This window comes from Asparagus officinalis, chromosome 1 (genome assembly GCF_001876935.1).
Source record: "Asparagus officinalis chromosome 1, Aspof.V1, whole genome shotgun sequence".
Lineage (NCBI taxonomy): Eukaryota > Viridiplantae > Streptophyta > Magnoliopsida > Asparagales > Asparagaceae > Asparagus > Asparagus officinalis.
Window position 1 is genome coordinate 21,344,207 of NC_033794.1, and position 7,916 is coordinate 21,352,122.

At 40.6% G+C, this 7,916-nt stretch overlaps 1 pseudogene; it reads left to right on the top strand.

The window, feature by feature from the left end:
• LOC109831699 overlaps positions 542–7,916 on the top strand; it is a 17,671-nt pseudogene continuing 10,296 nt past the window's right edge.

Below are 7,916 nucleotides of genomic sequence, written 5' to 3' on the forward strand. Positions count from 1 at the left end.
TACTTCCACTCCAGAATGGGTAAAAGCTGTAGGATTCCTGGTCTCTGATATTTTACCTTCACTTGCTGGCAGATAAAACATTTAGCCACATATTCTGCAATATCCTACGCATGCCGCTCCACCAAAAGTATCTCTTCAGGTCCTTGTACATTTTAGTTATGCCTGTATGTACTATTTACCTGGTACGATGCGCCTCATTAAATAAGTCTTTCTTCAGCTGTGGATTACTTGGCATCACTAATCGGCTCTTCATTTGAAGTCCTCCATCTGCTCTAACGGTCCAATTAGCCTTTGGCTTTTTGGAAATCTCCTCCTTTCAGGTTTGAATCCAAGAGTCCTCTAGCTGAGCTCTGACCACCCTATTAGTCTAAGATGGTTGAACGGCTAAAGTTCCTAAAAATGCGCTACTCCTGCCTATCTCTGGCATCAAATCGAATTGGCTAAGGGTACGAAGATCTCGATATAATGAACATCTCAAAGCTAAAATCTGATTGTGATGCTTCCTGCTTAACGTGTCCGTTACGATGTTCGCCTTCCCCGGATGGTACTGAATTGTGAACTCATAATTCTTGATGAGCTCGACCCGTCGCCGTTGTCTCTGGTTGAGTTACTTTTGAGAAAAGAGATACTTCAGGTTCTGGTGGTCTGTGAACAGCTCAAACTGTACCCCATAGAGGTAATGCCTCCACGTCTTCAAGGCGAAGACCACTGCTGCTAACTCCAAGTCATGTGTGGAATAGTTTTGCTCATGAGTCCTTAACTGCCATGAAATATAATCCACTACTCTCTGGGTCTGCATCAAAATACCTCCTAGAACCGATAACGATGCATCCGTATAGGCGACAAATGTCTTATCATTGCTCAGGATGATCAATATCGGCGCTGTAGTCAACTTAGCCTTCAAAGTCTAAAAGGCTTCTTAGCATTTTGTGCCCTAAACAAACTATACACCCTGCTTCATAAGGCATGTAAGTGGCATCGCAATGTCTGAGAAATCCTGAATGAACTTCTTATAATAGCTTGCCAAACCTAAGAAACCACGAATCTCTAAAATGATCTTCAGCGGCTCCCAATCAAGTACTGCCTCCACCTTCGCTGGGTCTACAACAATACCCTCCTTGCTAATGACGTGACCCAAAAATCTAACTTCAGAAAGCCAAAACTCGTACTTGCTAAACTTAGCGTATAACTGATGCTTTTGTAATGTTTGCAATGCCAATCGAAGATGTTGCTCGTGCTCTGCCTCCAATCTCGAATAGATAAGAATATCGTCGATGAATACGATCACGAATTTGTCCAAATATCAATGAAAAACCCAGTTCATCAAATCCATGAATTTAGCGGGTGCATTAGTCAACCCAAATGACATGATAAGAAACTCGAAGGATCTATATCGAGTCAGAAAAGCGGTCTTGGGAATATCTATCTCCCGAACTCGCAACTGATAATAGCCAGAACGAAGATCAATCTTAGAGAAATGTTACGCTCCCTGCAGTTGGTCGAACAAGTCATCAATCCTCGATAGTGGATACCTATTCCGGATAGTGACCTTGTTCAACTCACGATAATCTATACATAGGCACATACTATCGTCCTTCTTCACGAAAAGAACCGGTACTCCCTACTGAGAATGACTCCGGTGAATAAAACCCTAAGATAAAAGCTCATCTAGCTGAGTCTATAGCTCCCTCATCTAAGCAGGTGCCATACGATAGGGTGCTTAGGATATCGGTGTTGTGCCTGGCTACAACTCAATGTAGAACTCAACCTCTCTTACAGGAGGTAACCCAGGTATGTTCTGAAAGACATCCTGATAATCTAAGATGACTTTAGTCTCACACAAATTAGCACTCTGATCCCTTAGCATCACCTCCTAGATGTACGCTAGAAATGACTCCACAAACTAGTTGTCCTGTGAGGTCGCTACGATTAACTCAGACCCATCGGACGCTCGTAAGCTAACTGTTCTAGCAAAACAGTCGATACTGACTGGTAAGATGATAGTCAATCTGTACTAAGAATGATTTAAAAATCCGACATCTGCAAAATGATTAGATCAATGATAAACTCTGACTTATCTAGACTGATGACATATTTCCTACAAATACTCTCTAATAGGAATACATCCCATAAAGAAGTAGAGACGGATAATGGTACATCTAAAAGATATGCTACTGATAATCACATTTTATTACAGTTTTATACCCTCATTATCTATTTTATATGAATAAATATACCACTAATAACTATTTTTATGTTTAATTGCAGGTTAATGAATAATAAATCTCAAACTCCAATCTCTCAACAAAAAGCCCTTGATTTAATGAAGAAATGAAGCCCATGAAGCCAATGAATTCTTTCAAATATTTAATGAAGAAATAAATCAAAGCCCAATGGAAATTCAAGAGAAAATGCCAAGCCCAAAAGTCCAAGCAAAAGCCCAAAATCCAAGCCCAAAAGCCAATGGAAGAAGAATTCGGCAGACAGCAAAAGGAGAGAAGCTGACATCGATGCCAGCATCGATAGGGGTATCGATGCAGGCATCGATGCCTGTATGGGCTCAAGACAAATCCAATGGCTCATATTCATTGAAGATTACTATAAATAGGGGTAGAGAGTGAGGGGTTAGAGGTGTGAAAATTTTGTAAACTCCTTTTGGAGAGGAGGGCTACTCTTAATTGAGAAGGCCTTCCAAAAATTGTAACTTTAGTTGTAATTAATAATAATAATTTTTCCCTCTTTAAATTTGTTCTTTCTCCTCTTTGTTGAATGATGAGGATGGAGTTGAAGAGCAGATTGAAGGTTTGCATTTCTTTTCTCTTTTATTTCTTTTTAGTAATTTCTTTATTATTGCTTATTAGTTAGATTTAAATTCATGCTTGTAGTGTAGATTTATTTTCTTGTCTTTTTTATTTCTTTTTGCACTTTAATTTGTAGAGTAGATTTATTTTTCTCGTATTTAATTTCTGCAATTTATTTTGTATTTTAGATTTTTATTTTTCTTTGTAATTAGATTTATTTCTTGTTTATAGTTTAGATTTTTCTTTTCTTTTTATTTTTGTAATTAGTTCTTTTTCTTGTTTTTATTTCTTAAAGATGTGAATTTAATTCTTGTAGGAAGTTTAGAATAATATGAAACTAGTCTAATTTTCTTTATATTGTATGAATTATTCTCTTGCACTTAAAATATTCATGTTTAGGATAATCAACTAGAGAACTAATCAGTAGAAGAAGAATTTGATAATCTATGCTTATCTTAAATGGTTTGATAGGTTATGCTTATGAATTCTAGGATTATTATCATATTGTTGTTCTTTTTAAATGAATAGTAATTTTTACTTAGTTGATAATTTGATAGGTTACACTTTCCTTAAATGGTTTGATAATCTATGCTTAATAAATCTAAGTTGAAATATGATAAAAAGAGAATAGTTTATATTTTGTAATTGAATTTGGTTAGTGGATTATATTCTAGATTTCTTCTCTCTTTTAAATCCTCCATCTTCACTTTCTTAAATTTTCTTTTCATTCTTGGTTTATTTCTTGATTTTATTCATTCTTCTTTCTTGCCTTGTGATTTCATTTATTCTTTGATTCTTTCTTCTCTAAAATTCAATTTATTATCTCTTGCACATAAATCAAAACAACCACTCATCACAATCACACTTATTTTTTATTCCTAATTGTCACGCACAAAACATAAGAACCATTTCTAATAATCTCTTAAAATCACCTTCCTCGTGGGATCGATATTTTTATACTATAACTTGATCAATTGTGCACTTACAATTTTGGGACATAATTATGCCGCATCAGCTACCGACTGGAATCTATCCATAAAGGTATGAGAGATAAAAGAATGCGAAGCTCCTAAATCGAGCAAGATCCAAGCTGGAAAGGAATTTACTAAGAAAGTATCTTCCACTATGGCTCCACACGCACCGTGATCACACGGTACGATTGCATAAACTCTGTCGATGACTGGCGACTGCTGTGCTACTGGCGGTGGAATCTATGGGACTACCCGTCCCTCAGGAATCTCCTGGATAATACAAGTCTGGCCTGCTAGCCCCTAAATCTCAGAACGGTCGGTGGCACTTCAATCCTCTGCTGCTGGCCGTAACTTTGGCCCTGAGACTGCTGACCCTAACCGCGATTCTGCTACTGACTGTGTCCTCGACCCTACTACTGGCCCTGGCCTCTGCCATGCTAGTCTCCTGTAGGTGCACTATGACAATCTTTGGCCATATGTCCGATCTTGTTGCAGTTGTAACACGTACCCTGAATCCTGCGCTGCTGCGACACTCTCGAATCATGTTGTGACCCCTTCTTAGAAGGTCTTGCTACTGATGGTGAAAATTCTTACCCCGTTGTTAGGGTCCTCCAAGCCCTTTAAAAGGTCTCTTGCCCTTGCCCTTATCACAATGTCGTCCTGATTCATGATTAACTACAGGTATGTCTCCTTGTTCCAATCGGGCTAGCTCTAACTCTTTCTTGCTCCTTACCACTCCTGGTACATATTGTTCGTAAAAAAAAAGTAGGTGAAATCCTCCAAGCGACAGTCGCTGCTTCGACTTAAACTAAACTCGGTGCTATCCTCTGACGCCTCCCTTTAAGCTGAATATAACTAACCTCTGCTTCTGTAATGAGTCGGTGTTAAACCTATTAAAAATAATATTTCCCATATATTCCTTCTATTTATAGGCTATAACTGAATCTGATGTGTCCTAAAATTCTGATGCTCTCAGCTTCTAATATTGTTCGATGGAAAATTTGTAATAAGAAAACGATGAAAGAATCGTATTTGATTTTATTCTCTCTATCTCAATTACAATTTGAATTCTCGATTACAAAAGAGAAGAGAATTGATTTGAATCCTCCCCTTTGTTTAATTCTGGGTTCTTCACGGTGGTGATGGAGTGCTTCCTTCGAATACTTACGTCGAACTTGCTCTCCGTTGACGATCCGACGTCTCAATTCACTGGAACGATATCTTCTCCTTACGTTTTGACGCTGTGCAGAACTTGCAAAACAAGTTTTAAAACTTCGAACGAGTTGATAACTCTAAACGAGTTGATAACTCTGAACGAGTTTGAAACTCTATGAAAGAGTTAATTTAACCAAAATCGGTTTATAAGCCAAGGATGAAGAAAGCTCCTGTTGTCGATCTTCAAAGTTCCAGCAATCCCCCCCCCCCAAAAAAAAGCCAATGATCTCTTCTTTGCTGCCAAGTCGAAGGACCGAAGGATCAATCCGAGAACCCGAACTCAATTGAGTTTCCCACTATTTATAGGGGATTAAGGGGTATAACCGCCCCCTTAATTCGCTCCTAAGTGGGGCTGAATGGGGTGTAACCGCCCCCTTAAACAGCTCCCCAAATCATGGGGAAAACTATTTTGAACCCGTTCAGTTCGTGCTTTGAACGAGTCAAATGCTGAAAAATAGCGTTCAGGGTCCAAACTCTGCATTTTAGACTTGAAACGCAGAGTTGGGCAAATTTTGGTGGCTGAACGCACAGGTCGCGTTGTGTTATAAATCTGAAACACAGAGTTGGGACGCAGAGATGAACTCTGCATTTTTAATTGGAGCGCTGGGGATGACCTTTGCGTTTTGATGTTGTAACACAGAGATGACCTCTGTGTTTTGATGGTGTAATACAAGGATGACCTCTGTGTTTTGATGGTGAAACTCAGGGATGACCTCTGCGTTTTGATGTGAAGAGACCATCAATTTGTGGTCTTTTTTTCTAGAGCGTTGCAAAGACTGTCATCTTGTAATCTTCATCTTGTCTCCTTGAAAATATGAGAGTCGTTAGATTATAACTCCCGATGTTGATTGTTAAGGCTGTTGAACTAGAACTTTTATCGGTTGTTATGAAGGTCGTTAGATTGTAACCTTCATCGATCTACGTGAAAGTCTTCAAATTATAGCCTTCTGGAAGTCATCAGATTGTAACTTCCATCATTAGTGTTTGATGGAGGATCAGTTATTTGCAGTGATTTTTAGACAGCCTACAAATATCTTCCTTAATCTTACCGAGCCAAGTTTTCTGATCTGCGGCTCTATTAATAGCTAGATGTGGCGATGGTGTAATCGTCAGTATTGACTCTTCAATAGGCACGACTTTGTACGACTGGTGATGGAACTTTAGGTGGTGGTAGAATTGGTGGAATCTGGATTGCCACTCATTCCTCGAGTGTTGGAAAATCTTATTGCAAACGACGTCATGAAGTCGATCAGATACTGTGGAGCCGGCTGTGGCTCGGGCTCTGCTTGCCCAGCTCTCTAGGTACGAGTTTAACCTCGTCCACATCCTCGTCTCGACATTTTTGATATCAGGAGGAGAGCTTTTAAGTCACAGTAAGTGAGATCGCAAACACACACACACACACACTATATATATATATATATATATACTATAAATATATATAATATATATATGATATATATAGTTATAATACAGTAAATTCTCTCATGCGAACGAATCTCGTGACGAATACGCGACTGTTCCTCGTCTTCGTCAAGGGGTTTTCTTGGTTCCGCAACGTAAAGCCGGGCCTGGGAAATGCGGAGAAGTGGAGAAAATGCCCAAGCACTTGTGACTCGTAGCTGAAACTCCTGAATATCAGGGAAAATCTCCGACCCTCCGAACCTCGCCATTCCTCAAAAGCAAGACTGTATGAAAGGGAAGAGCTGGTCTATGGCATTCGTACCTGAGACAATCAATATCAGAACGATGAAGGACGAACGCAAAGCATTCAAATAAATCTCGGAGCTCCACCTTAATGGATACGGACTCTGAGTCGGTTTATCATTATCTCTCGGTAAAAAAGCACACCAGAATCTGTCGAAGCCCATCGATGAATGTTAGCCACCATGCAACCGGAAGAAGCGAAAGTTCCTGTCTTGTAGCGACAAGCTGAACGGCCAGGATAGAGACTTGCCAGTGCTAGAGCGGTACAAGACTGATACGGGACACACATTTCTTCAACAGATGGCGAGATAACCGCAAGGAGGGTCATCGGAACGAATCGGCGCAGTCGGCATGGAATAAAAATGATCTGAATTGGTCCTGCAGGAAAGCCGCTCTCAGGAGTGCTATTGGTATAGGAGGCGGGCGTCAGTCTTCTTACAGATAACTCATGTAACTATGAAGGAGTGCAGTGGTGCTAGTTCACGAATAGCTTCACCAGGAATGGTCTCTCACAGATTCCGTGAACACAATATCGATGCGAACTGCTTCAGGCTCACATTTGCTTTGGGGTCCTCTCGCTAGGCTTAGACTGGGCCGCAAGAATGTGATAAAATGACAAGTGAGGTCCCATAAGGTCCTCGTAGGTCGGAGCATCGCGATCCTTGCAGCATGAACTCAACTCATGTTGGAGGAAAGTACTCCTGGTATAGCATCTGTCCCATGGGCAGACCTAGAAAATCTTGTGCATCTCATGAAGAGCACGGCCGCACTCTCCGTGCCTGGTGCAGAAAAAGTGTTGGAATTGGAATTGTAAAGCTAGCATAGGGCAAAGAAATGCCTCGGCGCAATTGATAAGGCAAACCATGCATGGTAGCCCGAATGGCTGGCATAAAGACGCACAAGATGTACTCCCTGCTCAAAGTCGGCTCAAGGACGTTACTTGTCATAACGAGCCCAAAAACCTGTCCAAAGAAATGGAACCCAAACATAGATCTGTGGCCGGCGGTGCGGGCATCTCCCGTCCTAAAGTTAGCAAAGGCGATTCCTCAAGGTAGAAGCAGAAGTGAGGAACTGGTTACGAGGCGGAGTATCTAGCCGCCAATAATCGGACAGCGTCCAACAATGTGATCCTGCTCGAACCAGGACTGCTGAATGAGTATAATATACGCGCAGTGGACGCTTCAATGCTCCTGTGTCACAGGCCACGAAATCTCCCGTTTCA